General features: G+C 41.8%; 1 non-coding gene and 1 pseudogene across 1 annotated transcript; both read right to left on the bottom strand.

Moving 5' to 3' along the window:
- The window catches only part of LOC148576299 (uncharacterized), a 104,110-nt pseudogene that overhangs the window by 45,790 nt on the left and 44,896 nt on the right, over positions 1–13,424 (bottom strand).
- LOC148576300 (small nucleolar RNA R71) lies at positions 486–593 on the bottom strand. The gene has a single exon (XR_015904002.1). It is a non-coding gene; the product is annotated as a small nucleolar RNA R71 (small nucleolar RNA).

The following is a 13,424-nucleotide window of genomic DNA, read 5'->3' on the forward strand; positions in this document are numbered from 1 at the left end:
AAAGGACTCTGAAGAGAAAACTAAGAGAAGCTAAATTACAACAATCCAGAGACAACCTTATTGAAAATTTCGAACAAGTAAAGGAGATGGCAGCCGAACCCAACAACAATAATGCAAGGAGGATGCTTGGTGACTTTACTGCACCTAATTCCAATTTACATGGAAGAAGCATCTCCATTCCTGCTATTGGAGCAAACAACTTTGAGCTGAAACCTCAGCTAGTTTCTCTGATGCAGCAGAACTGCAAGTTTCATGGACTTCCATCTGAAGATCCTTTTCAGTTTTTAACTGAATTCTTGCAGATCTGTGATACTGTTAAGACTAATGGAGTAGATCCTGAAGTCTACAGGCTCATGCTTTTCCCTTTTGCTGTAAGAGACAGAGCTAGAGTGTGGTTGGACTCTCAACCCAAAGATAGCCTGAACTCTTGGGATAAACTGGTCACGGCTTTCTTAGCCAAGTTCTTTCCTCCTCAAAAGCTGAGCAAGCTTAGAGTGGATGTTCAAACCTTCAGACAGAAAGAAGGTGAATCCCTCTATGAAGCTTGGGAAAGATACAAGCAGCTGACCAAAAAGTGTCCTTCTGACATGCTTTCAGAATGGACCATCCTGGATATATTCTATGATGGTTTATCTGAGCTATCAAAGATGTCATTGGATACTTCTGCAGGTGGATCCATTCACCTAAAGAAAACGCCTGCAGAAGCTCAAGAACTCATTGACATGGTTGCTAATAACCAGTTCATGTACACTTCTGAGAGGAATCCTGTGAGTAATGGGACGCCTAAGAAGAAGGGAGTTCTTGAAGTTGATACTCTGAATGCCATATTGGCTCAGAACAAAATATTGACTCAGCAAGTCAATATGATTTCTCAGAGTCTGAATGGAATGCAAGCTGCATCCAACAGTACTCAAGAGGCATCTTCTGAAGAAGAAGCTTATGATCCTGAGAACCCTGCAATAGCAGAGGTGAATTACTTAGGTGAACCTTATGGAAACACCTATAATCCATCATGGAGAAATCATCCAAATCTCTCATGGAAGGATCAAAGGCCTCAACAAGGCTTTAATAATGGTGGAAGAAACAGGTTTAACAATAATAAACCTTTTCCATCATCCACTCAGTAACAGACAGAGAACTCTGAACAAAATACCTCTAATTTAGCAAACTTAGTCTCTGATCTATCCAAGGCCACTGTAAGTTTCATGAATGAAACAAGGTCTTCCATTAGAAATTTGGAAGCACAAGTGGGCCAGCTGAGTAAAAGGATCACTGAAATCCCTCCTAGTACTCTCCCAAGCAATACAGAAGAGAATCCAAAAGGAGAGTGCAAGGCCATTGACATAAGCACCATGGCCGAACCTGTAAGGAAAGGAGAGGACGTGAATCCCAAGGAGGAAGACCTCCTGGGACGTCCAGTGATCAATAAGGAGCTTCCCTCTGAGGAACCAAAGGACTCTGAGGCTCATCTAGAGACCATAGAGATTCCATTGAACCTCCTTATGCCGTTCATGAGCTCTGATGAGTATTCCTCTTCTGAAGAGAATGAGGATGTTACTGAAGAGCAAGCTGCCAAGTTCCTTGGTGCAATCATGAAGCTAAATGCCAAATTATTTGGCATTGATACTTGGGAAGATGAACCTCCCTTGTTCACCAATGAACTAAGTGATCTGGATCAACTGACACTGCCTCAGAAGAGACAGGATCCTGGAAAGTTCATAATACCTTGTACCATAGGCACCATGATCTTTGAAAAGGCTCTATGTGACCTTGGTTCAGGGATAAACCTCATGCCCCTCTCTGTAATAGAGAAACTGGGAATCTATGGGGTACAAGCTGCTAAAATCTCATTAGAGATGGCAGACAATTCAAGAAAACAGGCTTATGGACAAGTAGAGGACGTGTTAGTAAAGGTTGAAGGCCTTTACATCCCTGCTGATTTCATAGTCCTAGATACTGGAAAGGAAGAGGATGAATTCATCATCCTAGGAAGACCTTTCCTAGCCACAGCAAGAGCTGTGATTGATGTGGACAGAGGAGAATTGATCCTTCAACTAAATGAGGACAACCTTGTGTTTACAACTCAAGGATCTCTCTCTGCATCCATGTAGAGGAAGCATAAAAAGCTTCTCTCAAAGCAGAGTCAAACAAAGCCCCCACAGTCAAACTCTAAGTTTGGTGTTGGGAGGCCACAACCAAACTCTAAGTTTGGTGTCAAACCCCCATATCCAAACTCTAAGTTTGGTGTTGGGAGGTTTCAACAAAGCTCTGCACATCTGTGAGGCTCCATGAGAGCCCACTGTCAAGCTATTGACATTAAAGAAGCGCTTGTTGGGAGGCAACCCAATGTTTATCTAATTATATTTTTCATATGTCTTTATAGGTTCATGATCATGTGGAGTCACAAAATAAATATAAAAATTGAAAACGGAATCAAAAACCACAGAAGAAAAATCACACCCTGGAGGAAGACCTTACTGGCGTTTAAACGCCAGTAAGAAGCATGTTTTGGGCGTTCAATGCCAGAACAGAGCATGGTTCTGGCGCTGAACGCCAGAAATGCACCCTGGAGGAGAGCTGGCGCTGAACGCCCAGAACAAGCACCAACCTGGCGCTGAACGCCCAGAGTTGTGTGCAAGGGCATTTTACATGCCTAATTTGGTGCAAGGTTGTAAATCCTTGAACACCTCAGGATCTGTGGACCCCACAAGATCACCTCAGGATCTGTGGACCTCACAGGATCCCCATCTACCTCACCCTCTCTCTCTCCATTCATGGTCATCCCTTCTGTTTTCCATTTACCACTCACATCCATACACCCACCTACCTTCAAAATTCAACATCTCTTTCCTACCCAAAACCCACTCTTATGGCCGAATACACACATCCCTCAATCTCCTCCATATCTTCTTCTTCTTCTTATTCTATTCTTTCTTCTTTTGCTCGAGGGTGAGCAACATTCTAAGTTTGGTGTGGTAAAAGCATAGCTTTTTTGTTTTTCTATAACCATTAATGGCACCTAAGGCCAGAGAAACCTCAAGAAAGAGGAAAGGGAAGACAATTGCGTCCACCTCTGAGCCATAGGAGATGGAAAGATTCATCTCACAAGCCCATCACTAAGAAAAGGATGGAGCAAACAAGAGAGCACATTCATGGATCTCAACAGGCACATGAAGAAGCTCATCATCAAGAAACCCCTGAGATACCTCAAGGGATGCACTTTACTCCACAGAATTTTTGGGAGCAAATCAACACCTCCCTAGGAGAATTAAGTTCCAACATGGGACAACTAAGGGTGGAACATCAAGAGCACTCCATCATCCTTCATGAAATAAGAGAAGATCAAAAAGCAATGAGGGAGGAGCAACAAAGACAAGGAAGAGACATAGAAGAGCTCAAGGACATCATTGGTTCCTCAAGAAGGAAACGCCACCATCACTAAGGTGGACTCATTCCTTGTTCTTACATTCTCTGTTTTTGTTTTCTCTATGTTAAGTGCTTATCTATGTTTGTGTCTTCATTACATGATCATTAGTATTTAGTAACATTGCCTTAAAGTTATGAATGTCCTATGAATCCATCACCTCTCTTAAATGAAAAATGTTTTAATTCAAAAGAACAAGAAGTACATGAGTTTCGAATTTATCCTTGAACTTAGTTTAATTATGTTGATGTGGTGACAATGCTTCTTGTTTTCTGAATGAATGCTTGAACAGTGCATATGTCTTTTGAAGTTGTTGTTTAAGAATGTTAAATATGTTGGCTCTTGAAAGAATGATGACTAGGAAACATGTTATTTGATAATCTGAAAAATCATAAAAATGATTCTTGAAGCAAGAAAAAGCAGCAAAGAACAAAGCTTGCAGAAAAAAAAAAGGGGCGAAAAAAAAAATAGAAAGAAAAAGAAAAAGCAAGCAGAAAAAGCCAAAAGCTCTTAAAACCAAGAGGCAAGAGCAAAAAGCCAATAACCCTTAAAACCAAAAGGCAAGGGCAAATAAAAAGGATCCCAAGGCTTTGAGCATCAGTGGATAGGAGGGCCTAAAGGAATAAAATCCCGGCCTAAGCGGCTAAACCAAGCTGTCCCTAACCATGTGCTTGTGGCGTGTAGGTGTCAAGTGAAAACTTGAGACTGAGGGGTTAAAGTCAAGGTCCAAAGCAAAAAAAGAGTGTGCTTAAGAACCCTGGACACCTCTAATTGGGGACTTTAGTAAAGCTGAGTCACAATCTGAAAAGGTTCACCCAATTATGTGTCTGTGGCATTTATGTATCCGGTGGTAATACTGGAAAACAAAGTGCTTAGGGCCACGGCCAAGACTCATAAAGAAGCTGTGATCAAGAATCATCATACTGAACTAGGAGAATCAATAACACTATCTGAACTCTGAGTTCCTATAGATGCCAATCATTCTGAACCTCCATGGATAAAGTGAGATGCCAAAACTATTCAAGAGGCAAAAAGCTACAAGTCCCGTTAATCTGATTGGAGCTATGTTTCATTGATAGTTTGGAATTTATAGTATATTCTCTTCTTTTTATCCTAATTGATTTTCAGTTGCTTGGGGACAAGCAACAATTTAAGTTTGGTGTTGTGATGAGCGGATAATTTATACGCTTTTTGGCATTGTTTTTAGTATGTTTTTAGTAGAATCTAGTTACTTTTAGGGATGTTTTCATTAGTTTTTATGTTAAATTCATATTTCTGGACTTTACTATGAGTTTGTGTGTTTTTCTGTCATTTCAAGTATTTTCTGGCTAAAATTGAGGGACTTGAGCAAAAATCAGATTCAGAGGTTGAAGAAGGACTGCTGATGCTGTTGGATTCTGACCTCCCTTCACTCAAAGTGGATTTTCTGGAGCTATAGAAATCAAAATGGCGCACTTCCAATTGCGTTGGAAAGTAGACATCCATGGCTTTCCAGCAATGTATAATAGTCCATACTTTGGCCGAGTTTAGACGACGTAAAAGGGCATTGAACGCCAGTTCTACGCTGCTGTCTCGAGTTAAACGCCAGAAACAAGTCACAAACCAGAGTTGAACGCCAGAAATACGCTACAACCTGGCGTTCAACACCAGAAAGAGCCTCTGCACGTTTAACATTCAAGCTCAGCCCAAGCACACACCAAGTGGGCCCCGGAAGTGGATTTATGCATCAATTACTTACTTCTGTAAACCCTAGTAACTAGTTTAGTATAAATAGGACTTTTTACTATTGTATTAGATATCTTTGATCAGTTGTATGCTATCTTAGATCACGTTTTAGGGGGCTGGCCATTCGGCCATGCCTAGACCTTTCACTTATGTATTTTCAACGGTAGAGTTTCTACACTCCATAGATTAAGGTGTGGAGCTCTACTGTTAAATGCAAAGTACTACTGTTTTCTATTCAATTCATCTTATTTCGATTCTAAGATATTCATTCGTACTTCAACCTGAATGTGATGAACGAGACAATCATCATCATTCCCTATGAACGCGTGCCTGACAACCACTTCCGTTCTACCTTAGATTGAATGAGTGTCTCTTAGATCTCTTAATCGGAATCTTCGTGGTGTAAGCTAGAATGATGGCGGCATTCAAGAGAATCTGGAAAGTCTAAACCTTGTCTGTGGTATTCCGAGTAGGATTCAATGATTGAGTGACTGTGACGAGCTTCAAACTCGCGAGTGCTGGGCGTAGTGACAGACGCAAAAGGAGGGCGAATCCTATTCCAGCATGATCGGGAACCTCAGATGATTAGCCGTGCCATGACAGGGCATCTTGAACCATTTTCACAAGAGGAGGGGATGTAGCCACTGACAACGGTGATGCCCTTGCATAAAGCCAGCCATAGAAAGGAGTAAGACTGATTGGATGAAGACAGCAGGAAAGCAGAGGTTCAGAGGAACGATTGCATCTCCATATGCTTATCTGAAATTCTCACCAATGATTTACATAAGTATTTCTATCCTTCTTTTATTACTACATTTCGAAAACTACATAACTATTTTATATCCGCCTGACTGAGATTTACAAGGTGACCATAGCTTGCTTCATACCAACAATCTCCGTGGGATTCGACCCTTACTCATGTAAGGTATTACTTGGACGACCCAGTGCACTTGCTGGTTAGTTATGCGAAGTTGTGAAGATATTCACAACCTGAGTAACAATTTCACATACCATGTAACCATACATAAAGGCTCAAATCTTTCACAGGTTATGTGTTCTTTAGCTCAAACATCATGTTCCAAATACAACTCAAGCAGATTTATCATAAAAATTTTGAAAAATTAGTGAAATTTTATTCCAAAGATAGATTTTTAAAAGAATCTTATTGTCTTTTCAATCAAGTAGAACATGCATGCAACTATTCTAACCTATGCAATTTATTCTATTCTATAAAAGAAAGAAAAATCTAAATAAAATATCCTAATTATTGGTGCCAGAGAAGAGAATTTACCTCCGGAAGTCAGGTACTAACCGACCTCCCCACACTTAAGGCTTTGCACCGTCCTCGGTGCCATATGTTAGAAACAGGGGTGGGCTGGTAGCAGTATCTCCACAGTCGGGACCATCACGGCTCCCGGTGCTGGTAAAAGAAGTGGAGTCCGGAGTGTCTGAGTCCTTGAATTTGCCCATGATCAGCTCCTTGAGGTATGTGAATCGGCGCTTGTTACGGCGCTCTCTCATCTTAGCTTTCTGTTCATGCCGATCCAACTTTTCAAGTAACTGTTGGAGCAATTTCTCAGTGGTAGATGCTTGTGGTGTTGAAGAAGGAATATCTTCAACTGGCTCAGTAGGCTGGCTTGTAGTGGCTACTGAAAGTCTGAGGTATTTCCCGTGAGGGACATATTGATCATCCCGTGGAAGCATGGCTTTGGTGTCCCCAGCTCTATAGGAGACTCTGGCTGCTGAGACAAGATCGGAGACCAAGGCGGGAAAAGGTAGGTTGCCCGCGATTTGTACATGCTCCATAGCATTCCGGATGTGTCTTGAAAGATTCAGAGGTTGGTCTGTAAGGATGCACCATAGTAGAACAACCATGTCTGCAGTGAAGAAGGATTCATGAGTGCTCGGAAAGACGTAATGGGACATGATCTGTGCCCATACGCGAGCCTCCAAGGTAAGTGCGGAAGCCAAGATTCCCTTAGGGTGGGAACGGTGGTATCCGTAGATCCAACGGCTGCCAGGTAAAGCGATGACTCCGAGAACGGAGTCCCAGTCAAATTGGTATCTCTGGCGCTGAAGGGTGGCTTCCTGAAAAGCGTCCATTCCTGCAGGAATAGGGGGAAGACTCAGAACTTGCTGAATGGTTTCTTCTATGATGGGGACTTGCTTCTGCCGGACATAAATAGACTGCAGGGTCGGCATGTAGAAGTTGGAGTAGAACTCAACTACCCAAGAAAGATTGACCTGCCTTGGCTGTTTCCATAGGAAACCCCATTGTCTTCGCTCAATTTGCAGCTCAACAAAGGTGGTAATATTGGACGGGAGGGTAAGAAGGTATTCATTATTATAGTTCCTTTCTACCAGGATGGGAAACATCTGCTCACAGTAGCGATTGGAAAATCGCGCAACGTCCTTTGCTGGAAAGGCTTTCTTCTTTTCGTCAACCTTTATTATCCTCTTGACTCGTTTTGTTGAGGGCTTGACTGCGGTTGAAGAAGGCTCTGCCACTAATGCTCTTTTAGTTCCTCTTCTTGCTGGTGGTCTGGAAGTTGCTTTCTCCTTTCCTTTCTTGGTGGCCATCCTGGAAGAAGGGGAGAGAAAGAAAATTAAATGCAAAGAGAGATACAGCAAGGAAAGAAACGGAAAAGAGGGTGAATAATGCACAGTAAAATGTAGATGACATTAACACATGCTCTCGAGTACATATGAAAAGCCATCAATGGGAAATAGCTAGTGCATAAAAAGACAAGTGAATGCAAGGTGTTTATTGGCATGCTGGCAAAGGGCATGAGTAGCATAGACCAAGCATTACTTTGTAACAAACCATCACGTTTGTATTGACAATTGAATTCAATTAATAAAATAATAGGGAAAAGTTGTGAAAAGCAAGCATTGAATAGTATAGGAACATAGAGAAGTGCATAATGCCACATAGGCTTTTTCACAAACACATAGCATGCATGTTAAACAAGATGTAAAAAGTACAAAATTGAACATGCAAGCAATCCCTAAAATAATAATAATAATAATAATAATAATAATAATAATAATAATAATAATAATTGTCAAATAAATTGTAACAAGTCACAAGCATATAGTGAGGGATAATGACTCAAAAAATTTCTAACACCATGTAAAAAGGGAAAAGAAGAATAAAGAAAATAAAAGTTTGAAAAGAAAAAGAAAAGAAAAAGAAAATAATAATATATACATAATATAATAAGAATGATAGAAAAGAGAATAAGGAAGAAGAAGGTAAAACCTTGTTAATGGAGGAGAGAGAGAGAGAGTGAGATAGAAAGGAGAAGGGGGAAAGAAGAAAGAAGGAAGAAGGAGGGAAAAGAAAAATTAGGATTTGGAGGAGAGAAAGATAAGATAATTTGGCAATTGAGGTTTAGCTGTGCGGCGCATGCGACGCGGCCGCCTGGGGCATGCGTTCGCATGGGGGCGTGTCAGGGAAGGGGACGCGATCGCGTCGGTCCCGCGGTCGCGTGACCTATGTTGCGCTGCTGGCGCGAGTGCAGCCTCGCTCCAGCACAACTCTCTGTTCGATTCATTTTAATTGCCAAAATTGGGTGACGCGATCGCGTGGGTCATGCGATCGCGTGGGTCATGCGATCGCGTGAGTGTGCGTCAGAAAATAATTGATGCGGCCGCGTCGGCGACGTGGTCGCGTGACAAGGATTGTGCTTCCAGCACCAATCCAGCACCACTCTCGCACAATATAGCATTGTGCACCCTTTTACGTCGAAAATGCAGGGCACGCGGCCGCGTGAGGCACGCGGTCGTGTGGGAGGCCATGATTTCCATGCGACGCGGTCGCGTGGAGTAATTTGTGCCATTGGCACGACTCCAGCGCTCCTCCTGCGTAACTTTCTGTTCATTTTTATTTTTCTTTACTCCTCCTGCCACGCGGACGCGTCGCTGGTGCGATCGCGTCGCGTGGCGAAAATTTTTTTTTTTAAGGAAAGATAAAGACATGTAATTGAAAGAGCACGGGAGCACTGATAAAGAGAAGATTTATTAAAGAAGAAAAACTAAAAGTGAAGAAAAGAACGATCATACCGCGGTGGTTTGTCTCCCACCAAGCACTTTGCTTTTATGTCCGTAAGTTGGACGCTCCACTAGCTCAATCTGCTGCTATGTGGGGATCTTCCAAGTGGAAGATCTCAAGCTCCTTATTTCTCTGCACCTTCTCACCATGGTACAGCTTTAGGCAGTGTCCATTAACCTTAATAAGTTCAGAACTTGAAGGATGGCTTAGGTGATAAACTCCGTACGGTTCAGCCTTCTCTATTCTGTATGGACCTTCCCATTTTGATCTCAACTTACCGGGCATGAGCCTCAGTCGAGATTTGTAAAGGAGAACAAAATCTCCAGGTTGGAACTCTCTCTTCTTGATGTTTTGATCATGCACAGCTTTCATCTTTTCCTTGTATATTCTGGAGTTTTCATAAGCTTCGAGGCGAAGGTTCTCCAGTTCCTGTAGTTGCAACTTTCTTTCAGTTCCGGCTTTCTCAATTTCCATGTTGCACTCTTTAACTGCCCAGAAGGCTCTGTGTTCGATTTCAACTGGAAGATGGCAAGCTTTTCCATAAACTAAGCGAAAGGGACTCATCCCAATGGGTGTCTTGTATGCTGTTCTATATGCCCACAGTGCATCTTGTAGTCTGGTGCTCCAGTCTTTTCTATGAGGCTTTACTATCTTCTGCAGGATACGCTTAATTTCTCTGTTTGACACCTCGGCTTGCTCATTAGTTTGGGGATGGTAAGCTGTTGCAACTTTATGGATTATCCCATGCTTCTTCATCAATCCTGTTAGTCTCCTGTTACAAAAATGGGTGCCTTGATCGCTCATGATCGCTCGTGGTGATCCAAAGCGGCATATAATATGGTTTCTCACAAAGGAAACAACAGTGTTAGCATCATCAGTGTGGGTAGGAATTGCTTCCACCCATTTGGAAACATAATCCACAGCTAACAATATATAAAAATATCCACTAGAATTTGGAAATGGACCCATGAAGTCAATGCCCCAGACATAAAAAATTTCACAGAAAAGCATATATTGTTGAGGCATCTCATCCCTCTTGGATATGTTACCAAATTTCTGGCACGGGTGACAAGATTTACAAAACTCAGCAACATCTCTAAAAAGAGTAGGCCACCAGAATCCGCAGTTTAAGATCTTTCTAGCTGTTCTTTGAGGGCCAAAGTGTCCTCCACTCTCAGATGAGTGACAGGCCTCTAAAATGGACTGAAATTCTGATTGAGGTACACATCGTCTAATTATCTGGTCAGCGCCACATCTCCATAAATATGGGTCATCCCATATATAATATTTAGACTCGCTTTTCAGCTTGTCTCTTTGATGTTTAGAGAAATGTGGGAGAAATGTGCGGCTAACTAAATAATTAGCAACAGGTGTGTACCAAGGGACTACCTCAGATACTGCTTGCAGGTTGTCAAAAGGAAAATTATCATCTATAGGAGTAGAATCATCCTTAATATGTTCAAGGCGACTCAAGTGGTTCGCTACTAAATTTTGATTACCACTCCTATCCTTTATTTCTAAATCAAATTCTTGTAACAGCAGTATCCAACGTATAAGTCTTGGTTTGGATTCCTTTTTAGCTAATAAATACTTTAGAGCTGCATGGTCTGAATACACTACTACTCTAGTACCAAGTAAATAAGCTCGGAATTTATCCAAAGCGAAAACAATAGCAAGTAGCTCTTTCTCAGTAGTAGTATAATTGGACTGGGCAGTGTCTAAAGTCTTAGACGCATAGGCAATAACAAAAGGGTCCTTACCTTCACGCTGAGCCAGCGCTGCTCCTACTGCATGGTTGGAAGCGTCGCACATGATTTCAAATGGCTGGCTCCAGTCGGGTCCTCTCACAATTGGGGCTTGAGTTAGAGCAGTCTTCAGCCTATCAAATGCTTGTTTGCAATCTTCACTGAACTCGAACTCAATGTCCTTCTGCAGTAATCTGGATAAGGGAAGTGCCACCTTACTAAAGTCTTTAATAAATCTCCTGTAGAAACTTGCATGGCCAAGGAACGAACGGACTTCCCTCACAGAAGAGGGGTAAGGTAAACTAGAAATAACATTCACTTTTGCTGGGTCTACATAAATGCCATTATTAGATACCACATGTCCTAATACAATTCCTTGCTTTACCATAAAGTGACATTTTTTGAAATTCAATACAAGGTTTGTATTAACACATCTATCTAATACTCTAGATAATCCCTCTAAGCAAAGGTTGAAAGAATCACCATAAACACTAAAATCGTCCATAAAAACTTCCATACAGTCCTCAATAAGATCAGAGAAAAGACTCATCATGCACCTTTGGAAGGTTGCTGGTGTATTGCACAAGCCAAAGGGCATTCTCTTATAAGCGTAAGTCCCAAAAGGACATGTAAAAGTAGTCTTTTCCTGATCCTCAGGAGCTATATGAATCTGGAAATAACCTGTGTAACCATCTAGAAAGCAATAATGTGATTTACCTGACAGGCGATCTAGCATTTGATCAATGAATGAAAGTGGGTAGTGATCCTTACGGGTAGCTTGGTTGAGACGCCTGTAATCAATGCAGACTCTCCAAGCATTCTGAACTCTAGTTGCTATGAGCTCTCCATGCTCATTCTTCACGGTAGTGACTCCGGACTTCTTGGGCACAACTTGTACTGGGCTTACCCATTCATTGTCTGAAATGGGATATATGATACTGGCCTCCAATAGTCTGGTCACTTCCTTTTTGACAACTTCCAAGATGGTGGGGTTCAATCTCCCTTGGGGTTGACGGACAGGTCTTGCTCCTTCTTCCAAAAATATTCTGTGCTCGCATACTTGAGGGTCGATTCCCACTATGTCTGCCAAACTCCACCCAATTGCTTTCTTATGCTTCCTTAGCACATCAAGTAACTGCTCTTCTTTTTGAGAAGTCAGTTCTCTTGCAATAATAATCGGAAGCTTCTGCTCATCCTCAAGGTAAGCATATTTGAGATGTGGAGGGAGAGGTTTCAATTCTAACTTTTGATCATGGGCAGGCTCTGGATTATCTGGGGTTTGTGAAAATGGCGAAGTGTCCTCATTGTCAGTCAAGAGGGTCCCCACACTTGGACCTTGTCCAGTGTGCCTCTCTTCAAACTCTTCTTTTTGAACTTCAGCTACACTTTCGTCTATGACATCACACTGGAAGATAGAACGATCTTCTGGGGGGTTGTCAATGACTTCATTCAGATTGAAGATTACTATGCGGCCATCTATTTCAAAGGAGTATGTTCCTGAAAAAGTATCTAATTTGAATTTTGATGTCTTCAGGAATGGTCTTCCAAGTAAGATTGATGATGGCTTATTTGAATCATTATGGGGCATCTCCAAGATATAAAAATCAATGGGAAATGTGAGCCCTTTAATGTTCACCAAAACATCTTCAGCAACTCCAGCCACTGTAATAATGCTTTTATCTGCTAACACAAAATGAGCTGCCGACCTTTTTAAGGGAGGGAGCCTTAAAACATCATATATAGACAAAGGCATTATACTGACACATGCTCCTAAATCACACATGCAATCATAAATTACTACACTACCAATAGTACAACTAACTATGCAAGGACCTGGATCACTACATTTTTCAGGTAATCCTCCCATTAAAGCAGATATAGAACTACCTAAAGGAATAGTTTCTAATTCATTAATTTTGTCTTTATGGATACATAAGTCTTTTAGAAACTTTGCATATTTAGGTACCTGCTGAATAACATCGAAAAGGGGAATAGTTACCTCAACCTTTTTGAATATTTCTACCATTTTAGGATCAGGTTCCAGCTGCTTCCTGGGCTTCCTTGCAAGTTGTGGAAATGGAATGGGAGTAGTGTTTAATGTGCGGCCTGCGTCTTTTTGTGCTTCTTCCTGTGGTTGAGCTATCTCTCCTTCAGCTATGTCCTGTATGTCCTCTTCCTCTTCAACATCTTCGATTTCTACCACCTCTTCAGCTGAGGCATATTCTGGTGGGCTTGGTTCCTCCTGATTCCTCTCCTGCAGTGTGGTTTCGGACCTCAGGGTGATGGCATTAATGCCTCCCTTTGGATTGGGTAATGATTGAGAGGGGATTCCAGTGGTGCTTGAAGGTTGGTTACTGGAATTTTGTGCTGAACCAAGTTGTGTCATAAGAGCTTACAGAGTAGAGGTGAAACCATTCAGACTGGCGTTAATATTGTTTACGATGGTATTTTCCATGGCCAGTTGTCTTTTCTCAAA

This window comes from Arachis ipaensis, chromosome B1 (genome assembly GCF_059453495.1).
Source record: "Arachis ipaensis isolate K30076 ecotype BB chromosome B1, ASM5945349v1, whole genome shotgun sequence".
Taxonomy (NCBI): domain Eukaryota; kingdom Viridiplantae; phylum Streptophyta; class Magnoliopsida; order Fabales; family Fabaceae; genus Arachis; species Arachis ipaensis.